Source organism: Ursus maritimus, unplaced genomic scaffold (assembly GCF_017311325.1).
Source record: "Ursus maritimus isolate PB19 unplaced genomic scaffold, ASM1731132v1 scaffold_6, whole genome shotgun sequence".
Taxonomy (NCBI): domain Eukaryota; kingdom Metazoa; phylum Chordata; class Mammalia; order Carnivora; family Ursidae; genus Ursus; species Ursus maritimus.
The window spans coordinates 5,833,566-5,853,648 of record NW_024426774.1 but is presented as its reverse complement, the minus strand read 5'-3'; positions in this window follow the sequence as shown (position 1 = coordinate 5,853,648).

The following is a 20,083-nucleotide window of genomic DNA, read 5'->3' as shown; positions in this document are numbered from 1 at the left end:
AACCCCTTGAAAGCCTGCCATCCTCAGTCTCTTTTCCTTCTGGGCTTTCCAGGTCTTGGAAGGGAGTCTTAGCCTCAACCACATTCCTACTGCAGCCCCCCTGAGCCAGAAAAAGGGCCTGAGCCGATCAGCTGCCCATACTGAGAAGGATGGGGGATTTCCCTGGAGCCGGAACTGTTGGGCACAAGGCCGAGCACGTGCTCGCCAATCCCCAGCACCCTCTGCCTGTCACCAGTCTGGTACAGAGGTGTGGCTGGTGGGGAACCAGTCCAGGAACAGGCCCCAGAGGAATTCCCTCTAAAGGAGATCGTCCACCACACAGCAACCCGGATGTCACTCTGAGATCCGAGAATCCAGGGCCCCTAGAGCTTCCTGGGGCCTTGCTTCATTCTTGTGTTAGTTTGTAGAAATTGGGATTTTTTGAAAAAGATTTTATTTATTTATTTGTGAGCGAGAGCGTGTGAGAGCACAAGCAGGGGAAGCAGCAGGCCCAGAGAGAAGCAGGCCTCCCCTGAGCAAGGAAGCCGATGCAGGACTCAATCCCAGGACCCTGGGATCACCTGAGCCAAAGACAGACACCCAACCAACCGAGCCACCCAGGCGCCCCTAGAAATTGGAATTTAACTGAGGCCAGTTTGATGCAATTTTCTGGTTGATTTCTGAAGATCGTTGAGTGGTGGGCAAAGGAATATCATTGTTATTCAATGAGTACCTCCTCCTGGATCTGGGCGAGCAATGTGTGCCTTTGAAACAGTCACAAGAATTAAGTAAATGACAGAACTTGGGCAAGTACAGTGAAGTCAAGAAAGTAACCTCAGGGATGCGATTTTACTATTTTCACCAAATGTTTTCATTCACCCTGAGCCCAGAAGGATTCCAGCCGTACAGACAGATACGATGGCAATCTCGTGCAGCTGACGATGGGTACCATCTCCTGCATTCAGAGAAGGAATTAGGCTTGTAATGAATTGGAAATAAAGTTTTGAGGCTTGGAAAGTTTATTGAGTCATGAATCACCTATTGTGATCATCTTCTGACAAAGTAATTCTATGTGATAGAAATTTTTAACTCATAGTCCTTATAATTAGGTTCAAAATCCTGAGGCTTGAAAAGGTACATTTTTACAAGAAAGAATAAATACACACAGTCACTCTTAGGCATCCATCCACTTGTTGAAAATACTCACCAAGCACCAAACTTTCATGCCCGGTGCCGAGCAAGGCTCGGAGTTATATGCAGGGGATAACGAAAACAGACCCACTTCTTGCCCTCGTGCGACTTTCTATTCAGTGGGAAAGAAAGACATTAAATCAGCAAACACAAATGAATATATAGATGAAATTTATGGTAAGTGCCGTGAAGGGAGAGTGTATGTACTTAGGATGGCAGCCACTAAAAATGAACGTGCAGGTGTCTAGTTGCAGATTTCAAACAAGCAGGAAACGACTGGGAAGAAGGGCATCCCTTCCTTTTTGCTCCCTCGCCTCCATGCTGTCAGTCTTTGTGTGTGCATGAAAGCTTTGCCTCGTCCCTAGCACAGCGCCCATCCACTGGGGTGAAGTCACCTGTCCATCCTTCATTCCACATCCTGGACTCCCAGGGCCATGATAAGGACTGAGTTGTACTCACCTTGGAATTCAGCAGGCTTATATGTCTAGCATGGAAAGCTGCCCAGTTCAATGGATGCAAACTTCAAAGTCGAAGGGAGACTTGGCAGGAGTAAGCCTAACCATCCATAGAACAGGTGTGGCTCCAATTACAACATCAGTGTACCGGCTGGGGTCACAGATTTGCCTATTCAACCATGTTTCCTCCAGGAAAAATGGCGTTGCTTCCGGTGAAAATCAGTACTGTCATCATAGCCCTAACTTGGAGAAAGGTTGCTGGGGGTGCCACAGTGGACGGGGACGGCAGTGAAGAGCCCATTCGACCACTCACGGTTAATCTTGGGAAGTCACTGAAGATACCAATGGGCATAGCGAATAGCAATCAAGGGAGCTGTTGTTGCAGTCATTCGACAGCTAGCCTCAGTTTCCCATGCCCGTTGTGGGACGAGCTATAGCCGTCCTATTTTCTGTTGAATGATGAGGGTGATTGAGTCATTTCCAAAGGCGGTGTGGTGTCAGTTAAAGACTCCCAGACCTGGCCACAGAAAAGACGTATTTGAAGCCTGAGGTTGCTCCTGTGCGAGCTCCGTGAATTTAACAGTTACTTTATCTCCCTGAGACTTTGATCGCCCCTCTGTCAAAGGAGAGTAGCAAATACACACGATAGTCTCTTTTGGTGAGAATCAGATGAAATAGTAAACGTAAAAGCATTTTGTTCATTGAAGGTAGCACATGAAATTCAAGATGTTTCTCTCATCCCCATAGACAACGATCCCCAGCCCCACAAACAAACAAACAAACAAGCAAAAGACCCTTTTCTCTGCAACCAAATCATTTCTCCTTTTGAAATTCCCAACCCCAAGTGCCTGCAAAGGAGCAGTGCTAAATAACTCCTTGTTGCATGAGAGAATTAATAGAGAACTCATGATACATTTGCAAGGCAGCTGTTTGGGATTAGTGGGAATTTCTGAGGCCCCATGAAGCTGCCAGGCTCAATCCATAGGTGAAAAACATGACCTTGTGTCCCCTCGAGCCACTCCCAAACCCACACTGAATGTGCCCGCTCTCATGCCTGGCCCCGTGCTAGCCGTTCATTTCCATCAAGTCTGTGGTCTAACAACAGGGCAGGAGACCCCGCCCGTGCCGTGGAGAATGAAGAGATTCTAGTACCGATTTCATTGTTGATTTCACTGTGAGATGATCGGCACATTAAAAAGCAAATTTGACAACTAACTCAGCATCCACAACCTACATGAAATTTCCAGACCGAATATTAACTCATTACGCTATGTCCTATGTGTCTTTGAACTACAGAACTGGGATCTGTGAGACCTTTTAAAAAGTTTATGATTAAATAACATTTTACTGAATATTAATTAAGGTTTTACGATTACATACATATGCTCTTTCTTCTACTGTTCCTCATTTTACCTCATCTCCTCAGAGGTAACGGTTTCCAATTTTTTTAGATTTTTCTGAGTCTTCAAAAATAGTTACATGCCTACTATCTTGTGATTAATCAATTTTAGGTATTACCTATCTAATTTCTATCATGGCAGATGAGAATTTAGTTCTCCTGTGCCATCATTCTCTTCTTTTCTCTCCCCAGTCCTCCCAAATCATAATTTTGAAAAGTTTGGTTAAATCAATATTTAGTGTTCTTACTATTAGGCATGCAAGCATTCATAGCTGAGCATTGTACTGTATTATGATTACATTTCCTTTATGTTTTTCTTGAAGTTAATAATTGTTTTGCATTTCTTTGGCTTTTTGTACTCCTCAGTCATTCTTTCAGCATCTTCTTCATACCATTTTCTGCAAGGTCCGTCACATCAAGTAATTTATCAGTTTATATTTGCTTTCTTGGAGATGCTCTGGGAGACCTCGCTGTCTTCCTTCAGGACCGGATGCTCTCTAGGCCACTGCAGAGCTCTGATCCCGGGCTTCCCATCGTCAGCATCCTGGGAATTCCCCTTGTCTTGAGTAGGATTCCTGCATTCTGTATCTTAGGTCTTCTTTTCTTTGCTGTCTCCTATCTTTTGTCATTGCTAATGCAAAAGGCATAGTGACAACACCCTCAGTTGGTCTGTCTGAGTCTTACTGCTTCCACCCGGCCGGTGTCATCTGGGGGTCCCCCTTTACTGTCATCCCAGAATATCATTTTTCTTCTCTTATGTTGGATTTCCTCTTTTCTGTATCCCATGTCTTCCTTTTTCTTGTTTTATTCCCTTGCTTTGCTTTCCTCATCAATTTTCTGAGGAAGTAAGTAGGAGAGGTAAATTTTTTGAGACCTAGCATGTCTGAAAATGTCTTTCATCGTAAAAGATCTAGGCTAGAAACAATTCTTCTTCAGAAATTTGAAGACATTCTTCTTCTTCCTTTTCCTTTTTTCTTTTTTAGGTCCCAGCTTCCTTTCATAAAATCTGGACACATTCTGTTTCTTTTTTTTTAAAATTATTTGTAAACAAATTGTTTTTTCTCTGTGAACTCCTTTCGGGCTGTTTCTTTGTTCAGACTGCACTGATAATGCCTCTTAGTGGGTATTTTAGACTGCTTTTGTTGTGATCATGTTGCATAACAAGTGGCTTCTCATATCAATGGCTTTTCTCACTCACGGGTCTGCAGGTCACCTACCTATGGTTCTGTGTATATTTATGGGTCAAATTCAGGGGTTGTGTTTCTCATTTGGGATCCAGGCTGAAGGACTATCAGCTTGCTGAAGCATGGTCTTCTCAGGGCACAAGGCAGGAGGGAAATGAGTCAAGTCAAATGACAAACACGCATGTGAAGTCACTGGTCAGATGTGGAGTATGTTAAATTCAGTTGTATTTTGTTGTCTGATGGCCAAACCCAACATCAGAAGAGCAAGGAAATTTCTCTGCCCACAGTGAAGCAAGGCTGGGTGAGGAAGGGAAGAAGAACGGATACTACTACTGTCACCCCCCATGGGGCTAGAGCTTCATCCAGTGCATGGGTAACGGCAGGTCGTTTCAGTGGAGAAACTCAGGTCATCCACTTCTGAGAAGTTCTTTTGAATAACGTTGTTCATGATTTCCTCCACTCTGTATCCTTTATTCTTGATTTCTAGAACTCCTGTTTTCCCAGCACCATACCTCTTGAACTTGTGTTCTGATTTTTCTCTTCTTTCTTATTGTTACAACTCTTAAGTTCTTTTTCTACTTTTTTAATCACTTTTATCTTCCAGCTCTTTTATCAAAAGCTCTTTCCATTTCAGCAAGCGTACACACACACACACGTATTATATGTAAGTAATTATGTATATACATACACATTATATACGTGTTATTCTTCAGGAAGTCTACTTTCGTTCTTTGAATGCGTCTCTTACTTTTTGGAAGATTATATAATAGAGTTTTGTTTGATATTTTCAGTCTTCTCTCTGCATAATTTCTGTTTATTCTAAGTTGTGCTTTCTACGTGTTTTGGTCTCTTTCATGCTAGAGGATTCCTTCAAGAATTCTTGGTCATCTGCACGTATATATTTTTTTAATTGTGATATGTTAGTCACCATATGGTACATCATTAGTTTTTGATGTAGTGTTCTGTGATTCATTGTAACAATGACGTTTTTCAAAGTGTTGGAATAAACAATCCTAAAATTTGTGTGGAAACAGAAAAGACCCCTAATTGCCAAGGAAATGTTGAAAAAGAAAAACAAAGCCGGGGGCATCACAATGCTGGATTTCAAGCTGTACTACAAAGCTGTGATCACCAAGACAGCACGGTACTGGCACAAAAACAGACACATAGACCAATGGAACAGAATACAGACTCCAGAAATGGACCCTCAACTCTATGGTCAACTAATCTTTGACAAAGCAGGAAAAAACATCCAATGGAAAAAAGACCGTCTCTTCAATAAATGGTGCTGGGAAAATTGCACATATTTAGAAACAGAGTATTAAGAAGCTGGGTGCAGACGCTGGATGCTAGGGCAGGGTGGTCAACGGGCCTGGGTGGGCCATTTCTTGGAGACTTCCTGATGTCAGTGTTTCCAGGTTTTTCTTCTGAAGCTGAGTGGGGTTTTATAAAAAAGACTTAGAATCTTCTACCTGGAGAGGGAAGAGCACTCTGTCATAGGAACACAGAGATGAGAGAGCCAGGAGTCTCAGACTGCAGTCCTCTGTAGGCTTATATCCACTCATTACTCTTGATTGGAAAGGGTGCCTGTGCCAGCCCAGAACCATCTGGTACCATCTTCAGAGAGTAAAATCCCCCAGTCTTCCATGGGAGAAGAAGAGCAGCCGCTCAGGGCGTGGGGAAGGGAGTGCCTGGTGCTGCGAGGTATGGAGCCTTCTGACGATTCTTGCTGTAGATGAAGTTGGTCTTTCTCTTTTCCCCCTGCAGTTCCAGGATTCACTTTCTTGGATTTGTTACGTCACTTATTCCTCATCCATTTTCCTTCCAGCTACCAAAATGCGGAGTTGTCTCCTCTCCTGCTCCGCTGTTTTTGGGGTCTATGTCTTTTAGAAAAAATCCTTTCAATGCAATTTTAGAGGAGGAGTAGGAAGAAGCAAAGATACATATGCATGTGGTCAGTCCACCATTTTTACTTGTAAGTAATAATCATCTTATATTTGCCTTTTATCCAGATTTCTATTACAACATCTGCTTGAAACATCTTTAGTTGTGGAGGTTCCGGAGGAGAAAAAATGACATACTCTATGGTAGCAATTTCCAAGAAGCCCGATCCTTGAAAAGTGTAGTAAAAACAGTTATCTGTTATTGAATTACAGTAATAGGTCAAATGCTGCCTTGGCTGACCTACATATATTCTATCTAGTCCTCTGCAAGCTCATTTTGTTTATTTGTTGGTTTTATTGTACGTGGAAGATCAGAGATAAAGAGAGTTTAAAAGGAATTCATTCAGAATGCTCAGTCGGTAAGGAGTGAGCTGGGTTGAACTCCAGAACCCGATTCAAAGACTTTTCCTTGTATTCCATTTGACTTTTCTATTTGTTAATTAATGTACCTTGTAGATAGGTAAATAAAAGAGTGCATTAGTAGAAGTGATGAGAGAGAGAGAGAGAGAGAGAGATGGATCAAATCAGCAACTTTTTTTTTCTAAAAAAAAGTTTGAGAAAGAGACAAAGAGAGAATGTGAGAATGGGGGGAGGGGCAGAGGGAGAGGAGAGAGAGAGACTCCATCCCAGGGCTACATCCCAGGACCCTGAGATCATGATCTGAGCTGAAACCCACTGAGCCACCCAGGCGCCGCTCAAATCAGCAATTTCTTGATGATCCCTGTGAAGCCAAGTCATGATTAGAAGGAGGAAAAAGGGTGATGATCCTTCCGTCAGTACCCTCTTTCTCTCTCTCTATTTCTGTTATACTGAACCAATCCTAAAGCCAATACTGAATTACAGTTCTTCAGTGACAGATGGACTTTTGAGGAAAAACCCATAAAATTAGTTGTTTTTAAGCATCCACAGAACTGGTTGGTTTTCCCTGAAGCTCTTGAGGATGAGACCAGCAATTGCCGATGACTTAAATGAGAACAAATGAACTTTATATTTAATAGACTGTGGACAGCATGACCACTATGTGGCCTGATTCAATTATGAACAGAATTAAACCTCAGCTTCCTTTACTGAGTGTTAACAAAGGTCAACACCTGGATATCTCAAGGATATCTCAAACTCAACACATCTGATACCGTCCTTGTAATCTCTTCTAAACCTGCTCCCCTCTGTTTCTCCCATCTTCGTGGCACAGGCAGGATCTCCCAGCTACATAAAAGGAAACCAGGAAGGATCTTTGAAATACTCCCATTTGTTATTATCACACATCAGGTCCATAAACAAATGTTCCAAATTTGACTATACATTAAATATTCTTCTCTACTGCCAACGCTCTGAGATAAGCTCTCCTCCTTTCTCACCTACATTCGACTATAACTAGTTTACCACCATCTTATTTTGGTTCCCGCTAGTTCACTTTTTCTTAATCCTGTAGCAAGAAAACTTTGATGTCTTTCCACCACTTTTAAGATAAAAATCAGATTCCTTAAGAGCCAATATGGCTCTGCTGACTCTGTCACCTGCTTACCTTTCAGGAGCTCATGTTTTCCACTTTCTTTGCTTTCTGTCTGTCATGCATGGAAATATGTTAGTTCCTTACCACCACAGGGCCTTTGAACATGCTGTTCCCACATTTTGGGGAGCTCTTGTCCAACTACTTTGTCAAATTAACCCCAGTTTTCCTTCAGACAGCAGCTCAAACCTTGTTTTCTCAGAGAGAACTTCCTTGACTTCTTAGTTTGTTTGTAATAAGATATAGAAAATTTCTTTTTCTTCAGAGCTTCTATCTATGTGAGGGATAATCACATATCTCTTGTTACGATTATTTGATTCACCTCTCTCACCAGTCAATGAAGGCAGAATATTTACTCACTGTTCTATCTCTATAGGTGAGGACAGTGTCTGACACACAAGTGCTTAATTAATACGACCGTGGAATCCATGAGAGGTAGGACCTAGTATAACTCCTTTATCACACCGACAATCCAGCACCGCAAGGTACTCAATGAATATGTGCTTAAATGCATGAGTGAGTGAAAGACTGAAGGAAAGAACAAAATGTTTTGCTAAAGGGAGGCGTCGGTTCAGCGGAGGGAAGGTGGGAGGGCAGTGAGGATGCCTCCCCAGAGGCCAGAATAACCAAGCTGAAGAAGAGCCCGAGTCACTAGCCTGGTGCATAGGGTAGTGTGAGCAAAGAGAAGAGAAGGTCTGGTCTACGGGGGGAAATCCTAAACATTTCAGCCTGGTTAGGAGGTAAGATATGAGAAAGGAAGGTATTTACGAGCCTGCTCCAAAGAAAACCCAGAAGAAATGCAAAATAATCCCCCATAAGTAGATCTGACAATAGCGAGGATGAGTCAGAAAGAAAACAGGCCATGGGAACTTCCTCTTTGTACGAGGCACGGATCGCCCACTTCTGAGCTCCCAGCTCCTGGGTGTTTGATCAGCGCAGAGCTTCAGCTCGGCTGAGAAAGGAGCCAAGGCCGGTGCTCAGATGACGGGGTCACTGTAACTGAGCGAAAGCGATTAGTCTCAATGGATAAAATATGAGTGGGCTGCAGGAGCAACAGGCCTCAGGCTTACAAAACCAAGACAGAAAATCCTGGTGCCAAAATAACGTAGGGATTTAATACCCATTTCTGCCCGGACAGTCAAAACAAGGGCTGGGAACCATATTTCTCTTGCACCCCTGAGGATTGTTGGAACTCCAATTACCATTAGAATTGCCCTCCACAGATCCGGAGAGGCCCGGTGTGGACCTCCCAGGCACAAGACCGAGGCAGCCTGGCGTTCTCAGGGCATCCATCCCTCCCCTTCTCCCCACGCCTGTCTCCTGGGGTGTGGGGCCACCATGCACGCGGCCAACAGCACCAAGTCACTACGCAACAGCTGGTGCCGCCTCCACGTTTATGCACAATTCTTTCCAATTCGACGTGTTTCTGCCTTACTCATTCTTTATGCAGACCAGGGCGTCTCTAAGTTCTGCACGAACCCGTCTTTGCCTGCCAGAAGCTCATGCTCTTCCCATTTGCTGTCATTGCTCACCTGCTGCTCTTCCTAGTCAACGCCTCCTTATTTAATCTCATTTGCCACCACAAAGGCTGTCCCCCACTGACCCCATCTGTGCCACCAGCATCCTGGTCCCAAGGGCACCTCTGCTCCGGTTGGTCCCAAAGAACCTTGCTCTGTCTTTCTCACTCTGCCTTGCCTTCGGCCAATAAATACTGAGTCCTTAGGCTTTCCCTGCCCATGCTTGAAGTATGTGCAATGTCAAGAAAGGCCAGATGTCTAGAACCTGGCATGACTGATGTTTTAGGTGGAACCTTCTGAATGCAGAGCTTCCACAAATGCCTTCGGAGTCTTTGCCAGTGACAGAGATAATTGGAAGATAGCATCAGTTCAAGTCAAGATCCGGAAGATTTCTCTCAATAGAGACTCATCCCCTGGAACCACTTAAACACCTTGACTTTTAAAGCTAGAGGTTTATTGAAGGAACATTGCCTCCATTTATTGCCAAATTTCAGGGTGTGTGAACGTGTGTGTGTGTGTGTGTGTGTGTGTGTGTGAGTTCAGGCTGCTACAGCAGACACCACAGACTGAGTAGCCTGCATAAACAACATATCTCTGTCACAAGTTTGGAGGCTGGAAGTTCGGGATCAGAGTGCCAGCCTGGTGGGGCTCTGGTGGACACGGATGGCCCTCTTCTTGCTTTATCCTCCCATGGGTGGTGGGGAAAGACAGACTCTCTCTCATGTCTCTTCTTGTAGAGGCACTAATCCCATTACCTCCATCCCCTCCACACTGGGGCTACCACACTGGGGTTAGGGCAGAGGGTATACACGCAAATTCGGGGGGAGGTGCAAACGTTCAGGCCGTAGAAGGGTGTGTATGCATGAGTGAGGTTTATTTTTCTGAGGATGGGGTTGAATCCCTTCTTTACCGACTCAACCATCAAGACGTGGGGTAAATGCAAAGAGCCCTAGAGCCAGATCCATTTCTCCACCTCTTACCATCTCCTCAAACTTGGGAAGCTTCAAGAACCTCTTCTCATTTGGAGCTCAGCGGGCTTCTCCACAAAACGACAGGGCAGTGTCTGCTCCTCCTGACATAGGAGGGGCATCGTGTCCTGTGTCCCTGCGCCTGGACGCTGAGACTGTGGAGTCCAGAGCCGAGGTGTTCGTGCGGACCCCGCGGTGAGTGATGGCGCTGAACGCTGGCAGGTGTTTTGATCGTGGCCAATAATAGGAGAAACCTTCTCTTCTTCTCCTATACTGTTTAAAACAATGATATGATCTTCACGTTTTACCCCAACTCTACAATCAAACTCATAAATGTAGCTGTCTATGTCTTGCTTTTACTGATTTTCTGATTTTAGAATAACCCTGAATAATTTTGATCGCAGATAAAAAGCATTGGCCTCAATGCTGTCTTACATCGGAATAAGCACTATTTCTAAGTCCGTATTTAGTTTAACGTTTACAAAGAATTTGAATAAAACAAAACAAAACTGTGTTCAAATCCTATCATTTCACAAAGAAGAGCCAGGGCCACAGCCCCCAGCCCGTTAGGTAAGTGAAGTTCTCCAGAAAAGGAATGATGGCGTCAGGATTGATAAACTTAATCCTCGGGCACCCGAGTGGTTTCAGTCCGTGAAGCATCTGCCTTCAGCTCAGGTCATGATCCCCGATTCCCAGAATGGAGTCCTGCATCGGGCTCCCTGCTCAGCGGGGAGTCTGCTTCTCCCTCTGCCCTTCACCCCTCTGTTGCTCTGTTGTGCTCTCTCTCTCTCCCAAATAAATAAATAAAATCTTTAAAAACAGAAAACTTGATCCTCATTGCCAGGCCAATGCTCCCTTCCTTACCACTCTGTTTCCTCCCAATTTTTAGCCGTATATGCTTACAAATAAAGAAGATTGGATGAAAACACATATACATTAGTAATTTAAGTCCCCCCCCCCCGAAAGTACGATAAACCAATGGTTCAGTAACAACACCGTACAATCCACATTCATGAGAACTTTCCTGACCCATCTGAAATTTTAGCATCGTTTCTCCGCATGTTTTCGCCACATTTCAGGCTACCATCCAGAATCACTTGAACAGCTGCAGCAGCCTTTCAAAGGGTATCCTTGGACTTCAGCAGACACACAGGCCACAGTATGAGACTTCCCAACTTCAAAATCACCCGTGCTTTTCCGTCTCCTTGGAACAAAACCCTGACCTTTGTACCTGGCCCCAGGGCACGGTGCAATGTGACTCTGGCTTTCTCTTAGTCTCCTTGAACACTATGTTCCCTTTTGCTGTCTTGTGTCTACTCAAACTTGACTGTTTTCGGTTCCTTTCCCATGCTTATTGTCCAGCTGCTTCCTGGAAGGTTCTGCCACGTGTGACTTCCTCCTGCACATCCTTAGAGAGGGCTACACTGGATGGAGCAACTCTTTTCGACACTCTTCTAGAATCGTCTAGTGTCTTCTGACCACTTCATGTGGTTGGGCATCTATGCTCTACTCTCTGCCACGATTTGCCTGGCATTTGGTTTTTACTCTATCCCCTAAGTCATAGAAGGTGGAATCGAGAATGTTTTCATATTCTCAGGGCCTAGGAAGGCGTTTGACACACTGTTGGGATTCGAAGACTATTTCCTGGCTGGCCTTCTGTCTTACCCTTGGTCAGCCTCCGATGACTGTGATTCACAGTTTTCTTGGAGTCAGATTCTCAAGCCAGTTCCATGACGCTTGTGTTGACTCAGCATCTGACCCTTCCTTCCCACCTCTGCCTTCACTAAGTTTGATTTACTAGGTTCTGTCATTCATCCGTACGTTCCGTGATGCTTGGCCTTGCCTCCTCCTGTCTTCATCTTTGCTTTTCTTGCAGGACCTACTGTGAGGGGAACCTTGCCTGTGTCTCCCCAAGACAAGGCCCTGGGTACCACTCCTCTTCCTGGGTTACCAGCTCTTCCCTTCTTGCCATAAATCTCTGCTCTGTGTCCTGACAGCTAGGTGAGACCATGGCAACTACCTAAGATTCCCTTGGCCAAGAGAGGTTGACTTAACAGAAAGTTCCCAGCTTGAGGCTGATTCCCCAAGCTCTAAATGGGGGAAATTTTGGTAGATGTTAAAACATTTTAACCCGTATCCTGGATATCCAAGCACAGTCCATCAAAAAGATTGGTCCTGAGTTAGGAGAATGGTGTAAAAGGCAAGGGACATACAAAATATTGTGACATCTAGAAATAGTAACTATCATGTGCTTTACACATAACATCTCATTTACTCCTTGCAACAACCTTGCAGGGTACGGATTATTATTCTCCTTTTATAGCTTCTCATGCTTAGGAAGAGGATGGGATTATGCCAAGATTGCATTCCTACTGAGAGGCAGAGCTGGCAAACTCATGCTTGCCTCGTTCAGACACATATCTCCCCACCTATAAAAGTCAGTGGGAGAAGGACACAGAGGCCTCAGGCCCATGGCCACCAACATGACTGAGTCCCATTCCTGTTCCAGGGCACGGCAGTGGGTCAGCCTCATCTGTTAGTGATGGAATGGGGGCAAATTAAAACCATGGCGGAAATAAAGCCATTCTAACAAAACCAAGTATCAGGGAGGCTACGAAGCAGTGGCATCTCTATCAGCTGGTGGCGTGTAGACTGGTACAATTATGCTAGAAGGCTTTCTGGAACTGTCTGGAAAGCTAAATGAGGCAGCTTCTAGTCTAGGGACCTGCCCTAGAAACGCTTGCTCACGAGCCAAGAAAACACGAGCAAAGATGTTTACACAAGCGCTGACACACTGCATCCACGCATCGTGAGATGGTCACCAACTAGGAGTACGGTGTCCATCAGTCAATCTGACCCGAACTTAGCCACGCACATCAGCACAGATGAAGCTCAAAAACACCGTAGCTGGTGGAAAAAGGCAAGTTGCAGAATAATATAAACAATATAATCAACTTAAGAATATATAAATCTAAACAATATATCAACTAGGCAGTTAGATGACAGATCGTTAAGTTCACGAAAAAGCAGGGGATTTAAAATACAGTCCATTGGGAAGACGGTGTTTGTCACTGGGGGTGAAGCTGGGTGCTTCAAAATCATTGGTCAAGTTTCTTTTCTCAAACTTCATGTTGGCGATTTCTCAAGCGTGGGTGTTTATGTTTCCCGTTGTCCTTAAATAATATATAGTATATGTACTTTTTGTGCGTGTGATAGTCTCTGTTAAAAAGTACAAAACTGCAACGATGTTCTGGAATTTCAGAAGTGTGTGTTATAGACAATATTACATAATTTATGCCACCAGGGAATAAATTGTCTGGCCTTGCGTTTCCATAATTTATAATGTTCTGACCAACTCAGTAAGCTAATAAAGCCTAGGCAGCCTTCGGTTCTATTAAAAATGGTGAGAAACCCAATTCCATCACATCAAATAACTGGGAAGGCTAGCCTCCCCCCCTGCTGGAAGTCAGAGAACCACAGATGCAGAACAAATCGTAGAGTTTATCTAGGTCGAGATGACATGCAGTATTGGGAAAAGCAGCTCTATCTCCCTGTGCTGTTAACGCGCTCTTCTTTGGCTTGCGTATTAAATATGCTCACAGGTGGATGAACGCACTCTACCTGGATTCATTTCCTCAACATTTACTCACTGCCTGCTATGTGCCTGGCACGGCAGTCAGGCAGTAGGGAACCGGCGAGAAGAGGACCTGGCCCAGCCCTCGAGGAGACCACTGTGCAGTGGGGAAGGCAGGCCACACAACAGAAATTAACACCTGGGTAAACGATCTGACGGAGAGAAGTGTCTCTCCCAGCACAAAGGATGCACACCTGGTCCGACAGGGAGGATGAAGGCAAACTTCCTGGAGAGGGGAAGTGGTACCTGGGTCCTGAGAAGGAAAGATGACGAGCAGCCCCCCAGGAGAAGGTGGGTGAAGGCAGCCTTTCAGGAAAGGGACCGATCACGAAAAGTAAATAAGGCAAGAGCCACAGCCTAACATGTCCAGGAAATGCCACTTCTCTGATTTTGCCGGACACCCTATTATTTTGCCACTGATGACAACAGAAGAGAGGATCCCAGGAGGTTTTCCGAACTTGATTTTTGTCTGAGTCTCTAAGAACCACACCTGGGGACCCCTGGCTAGACATCAGGAAGCGAGGCACATCCTGGTCTGCCACCTACACTGTGCGTGCCCTTGGAAAATTCCCTTGAGGTGGCTGACTGTCCTTTCCTCCGCCCCCCCCCCCTTCCTGGGCATCTGGCCCCGGGGAGGATGGGCCGTGAACTTGCAGTGGGGTAACTGACATAAGCCCTTGGGCTGGCACAAGGTGCAGCGTGAGGATTCCCACAGCCAGTTGGGATCCCAGGGCCAGTCCACGTCTAGTGACGGTGACCACAGCACGTGAAATGCCGCTGCCTGAATGTGACCTAAATACTTCCTGCTGTTAAGCCCTAGTAACAAGAAAGGCATTTACCTCTGCACAGAACATCCACAGGGAGATGGCGGCGGGCCCGCTCCCTCTCCTCCTCACATCACGGCCACGCGGACGTGGTGGTGACGCTGAACTCTGCCCGCACGCTAAGTCGTCCTGGGCTGGTTTGCCTGCTGGACTTGACTTGTTCAAATCAGTTCACCCCAGCTGAGAGTTCTCTTTACCCTGTCACCTTCGTGCTGAATAACATCGAGGGTCTTTGTCCTGAACAGTTGGGGTTCCTGGCTCCCTTTCATCTCAAATTTGAGTTTTTGCAAGACTCTAACTATTACTATTTTGGTACGAAAACGCACCCGAAATAACTCCATGGAGACTTAAATTAGTATGGCTACTGTTTGCCAGACTCTGTATCGAGAGATCTGCAGACATTGTCTTTTCAGATCTTCATAAAGATCGTACGAGCTGGTTATCATTAATCACATCACCAAACGAAATGACTGTGGCCCAGAGAGCGGGAGCACTCTGCTCAAAGCCGTAAGATCTCCAAAGAGGGGAGCAGAGGTTCAAACCAGGTGAGGTAACTAGTACTCGGGGTGTTCTCCGGTGTCCCTTGGGCCTCCAAACTGCAGGGAGCATTGGCGGTTAACAAGATAACGGAAGCCATGCCCCAGGCGTCAGAATACATCACTCTGCTTTGTAACCTGTTTCTAGCAGAAAAGCCCTAGGGTTATTCTGATAGACCAGCTTTGTCCCAACTGTGCTGTCCCAGTGGCAACGAGCTCTCCCCAGGGAGGGGCTCCCACAGGGCCAGCCTCAAGGGGCTCCTGGGGGCAAGGGGGTGCTCCGTGTGTGCAGGCACACCGCTGATGGGCCTGCAGAAGCCACGAAGGGTGGGGACTTCCTACACGGCTCCAGCTGGGTCTGTGGTTTCCCACCAGTCCTGAGGCTTCGGCAACAGGTCTCGCGGAGACAGCGCATCTCTGGCGTTCTGCCTGCCTCCTTGCAATTCTTTAAGTTCGCATCCAGCAACATAAACTCATTCTGAAGGCAGCCCAGAGTAAGGAAACCGTGACATGTTAACCCCTTTGTACACAAATGCCAACCAAAGTTTCCCGTTATGCACGCAATCCTCTGACCCCCTCTGGTATCTTCTCTTTCTCCTATTTCTTTCTATTATACTCTATTTCATTTTGCAAGAATTCTAGTGATAACTCCGTAAACTGGTTTCATGGGCCACTGGATCAAGGCCTGGACTTTGGAGAAGACTGCTCCAGAATAACTCAGAAGCCCCTGAATCCTTACGGTAGTCTAGAGACATCGCCGTCCACCCTGTAGGTCAGTAGAACTTGCAGACTTTGTCAGGGGCCTCTCCTCTTCCTCCCTTTTCCCGGCTCCAGGTCTTTGCAGGGAGCACGGGGCGCCGTCTTGTCTGTTTACTTAGTCTTTTTACTCTTTCCCATCCCGGGCCCAGTTGTGCAACACAAAGGGACTCAACACGTCTGTGTTGAATGAATATATGGAGCCTCCCCCCTGGGCTCCCATATTGTGAGTAAGAAGGGTGGGGGTCTTTTACAGAAAACAACATGAGAGGTATATCTGTCTTTGTACTCCATTTAAACCTCCCTCCTGGGGCGCCTGGGTGGCACAGCGGTTATGCGTCTGCCTTCGGCTCAGGGCGTGATCCCAGCGTTCTGGGATCGAGCCCCACATCAGGCTCCTCTGCTATGAGCCTGCTTCTCCCTCTCCCACTCCCCCTGCTTGTGTTCCCTCTCTCACTGGCTGTCTCTATCTCTGTCAAATAAATAAATAAAATCTTAAAAAAAAAACCTCCCTCCTTCACACAATAACCACACCCTTCCCTGCTTCACGCTACTTTATAGAAATGATCAACTTCTAACATTATGTATATTTTATTCACTATTTTGCTTATTGGCTGTCTTCTTCCATAGAATATAAGCTTTGATGTCTTTTTTTATTTAGTTATTATTATCCAGTGATGCCTGGAATATAGTAGGTGCTCAGTTAATATTTGCTGGGTAAATGAACGAAAGAGATAATCAATGCTTTTTTCTGGAATGCTGGCTGTCGACTCTGAGGCATTCACCCATATACTGAGCATTTGAGATTCAACCAAAGAATTTCCAGATGTGACAGAGGCAGCTTGGATTTAGGGCTAGTCTTGCTGGAGGAATCCACACCTGAATGTTATAGGGAAGAGGCCTCCATGGGTCCCTGCCAATTCTGCCTTCCGAGTAGCAGTGCTATTCAATACGCATTAGTAATGGCCATTTCAGATTCCAGCAAATTCTTGACCCACATTCTCTTGAGAAACCGGAGCCAGGACTAGAATGAGACGTGTGCTAATAATAGGAATCCTCTTTAACAAATATTCTCCTAATATTTGTCCCGTATCTTTTAGGAGAGTGTTATTTGAAAGAAGGGCACAGTAGCATTAATGAAAGCATCAGAAGAAAAGAGTGAGAGCTCACATTTAAATGGCATTCAAGAGCTCTCACATGCTCTTAGACGTGACTGACCAGTATAGATGCCTTATAGTTCTTGTGATAAATTCCTTCCTCCCCCTACTTCCTCCCTCCATTATTCTTCCTCTCCTTTTTATATACCACTCACTCCACACCATACATTGAATGTCTTAAAGAGCTGGCGGTGTAATGGGATAGAAACACGAGTACATAGCACGGTGTGGTAAGATCTGTACGGGCAGATAAAAGGTTAAAGATTGAGCCTACTACTTAGAAAATGAAAGGCTCTGTGTAAATAGCAAACTATTTTCATTTGGTTTTCAGGCTGGTTGGGCCTCAGAGCCCTGGAGACAGCCAAGAAAAGAGACAGGAATGCTTTTATAAGGTTTATCGATGTGCATACCCAATGCAGCATTTAAGGTTGTAATTATTTAGAGAATAAAAACAAACATCTGCATTCTTCTCCTTCAAGCAGAAGTGCCCAAGTGTGGAATATGCCAGATGATGCTGTTACTTCATTCAATTGATCAAATGGTTTGATCAATAGGTTGAAGATTGAAAAAAAGAAATCAATATACACAGGGAGAATTTAAGACTCTGTTTATATAATCAATTGATTAGGGGATTGACTTGAAAGGTACATGCACAAGGAAAGGGCTTAGAAGTAAAGCAGTAGAAAAACATTTCATGTCTTGCCGTGAAGACAGATAAATATAAACTGGGGTGCTTGGAGCAAAATGAACATGGAAAATGCAAAGTTCAGAGTAGAGTTCAGGTTTTTAAAAAGACATGCTTTCAACACACATGTAGGATATAATGTATTGTAAATGCATACACATTTTCATTGTTGTTTCTAGTTGTTTCTTTTGCCAGGCAGCACCGGGCGAGGGAAACGGCTAGGAGTTTTATTTAGAAGATTACATCAGTCATGGTCCTTAGTTAAAAGCAGCAAAGAACAACTCACCCTGATAGGAGCAGAAAAGGAATCCACTGCAAGAATGCCGGATCGATAGTCTGAGTCAGACATGCAGCCAGCAAAGTGCCACAGGCGGGGCTGCTTCAGCCGGCGTTACAAGGAGCCCTAAATGGCCCGGCTGAAAATTCATTCCAAACCTTACTGTTGTTCCTTACGGAAACATCCCTCCTTTGGGTACTAAAATCCTGAACTCAGCAGAACCTAGAGTCACAGAGTGAGGAACCCAACGTTTTTGAGTTTATCACTGAGCTTGCGAATGAAGAGCCATTCCCATCCCCCGGCCCCCTGCTCCCCGGGTGTCTGGAACCCCGTGTCCGGGCTCCGGGAGAAGCGGCTATGTTGCTCCTGTAGGGGACTCCCTCCAACCTCTCAGGTTTGCAACGTCAATATTTACTCGGTTTGATAAAGCAGCTACTCCTGGGAATGGGGGATGTGGTAGTGCGGCGGACCCCGTGGGCATCAACCCATTGCTTTATCTCACTATGGAGTAAATTTTTTTAAAAGATTTTATTTATTTATTAGAGAGAGAGAGGAGAGAGAGAGAGAGAGAGAGCACACATGAGTGGGGGGGGCAGAGGGAGAAGCAGACTCCCCACTGAGCAGTGAGCCCCTGGAGGGACTCAATCCCAGGACCCTGGAATCGTGACCTGAGCCAAAGGCAGACACTTAACCCACTGAGCCACCAAGGTGCCCCTGCAGTAAACTTTAAAGCTGTGTTAAGGGGCGCCTGGGTGGCACAGCGGTTAAGCGTCTGCCTTCGACTTAGGGCATGATCCCGGCGTTATGGGATCGAGCCCCACATCAGGCTCCTCTGCTAGGAGCATGCTTCTTCCTCTCCTACTCCCCCTGCTTGTGTTCCCTCTCTCGCTGGCTGTCTCTAACACTGTCGAATAAATAAATAAAATTAAAAAAAAAAAAAAAGCTGTGTTAAAGCTATGTAGCCTACCAGGATGGTGTTTAACCCTCCATGTACCAGGAAAAACTGTCATTATCATTTGCCATCTGAGCCCAATGAAACTTTTTTTTAAAGTTGGGTGTGGAGCCCATCGTGGGGCCTGAACTCACAACCCTGAGATTCAGACCTGAGCTGATATTAAGAGTCCCACACATAAGAACTAGGAAGATCGGTAGGAGAAGAAAGAGAAAAAGAAAGGGGGTGTAATCAGAAGGGGGAATGAAGCATGAGAGACTATGGACTCTAAGAAACAAACTGAGGGCTTCAGAGGGGAGGTGGGTGGGGGAATGGGATAGGCTGGTGATGGGTAGTAAGGAGGGCACGTATTGCATGGTGCACTGGGTGTTATACACAACTAATGAATCATCGAACTTTACATAAAAAACCAGGGATGTACTGTATGGTGACTAACATAATATAATAAAAAACATTAAAAAAATTTAAAAAAAAGAGTTGCAAAGAAGGATCTTAAAAAAAAAAAAAAGAGTCCCACACCCAATTGACTGAGCCACCCAGGCACTCCTCAATGGAATTTTTAAAAATACATATATTATCTTTAAGTCAGAGAGAAGACTTTACAGAAGTAAGAATAAAGGGATGGGGGAAAACCAGTCTTTCTAAGAATTTAAAATAGACTGCCCTTTTTTCAAATAAATTTTGGCACACAAATATCATAGAACAGGAAAGAATACTGTCACAAGTCTGTCTGACAAAGTGAAGTGGCCTAGGCCCTTGGCACACAATCTAGGGTGAGGAAATCCCTCCTGTTTGTGAATAATTTGGTAACAATATCATATTTCCATTTGAAACCTCAATATGAGATTTCACTTCTAGCATCCACTTCATAATCAACATTGGAGTCTAAAGCTGTGCTCCTAGTTCTATATGGCTACCGAAATTTAAATTACGTGAAACTAAATACAATACAAAGCCCTGTCCTTGCTCACCCTAGCCACATTGGAAGGGCCCCAGCTCTGTGTGGCTGGTGGCTGGCTACTGCAGGGGCAGTGCTGATCGAGAACTTTCCCCCACGGCGGAAGCCCCGCCCGACCGCTGTGGCAGCGGGGGGGGGGGGGGGGGGGGGGGGGGGGG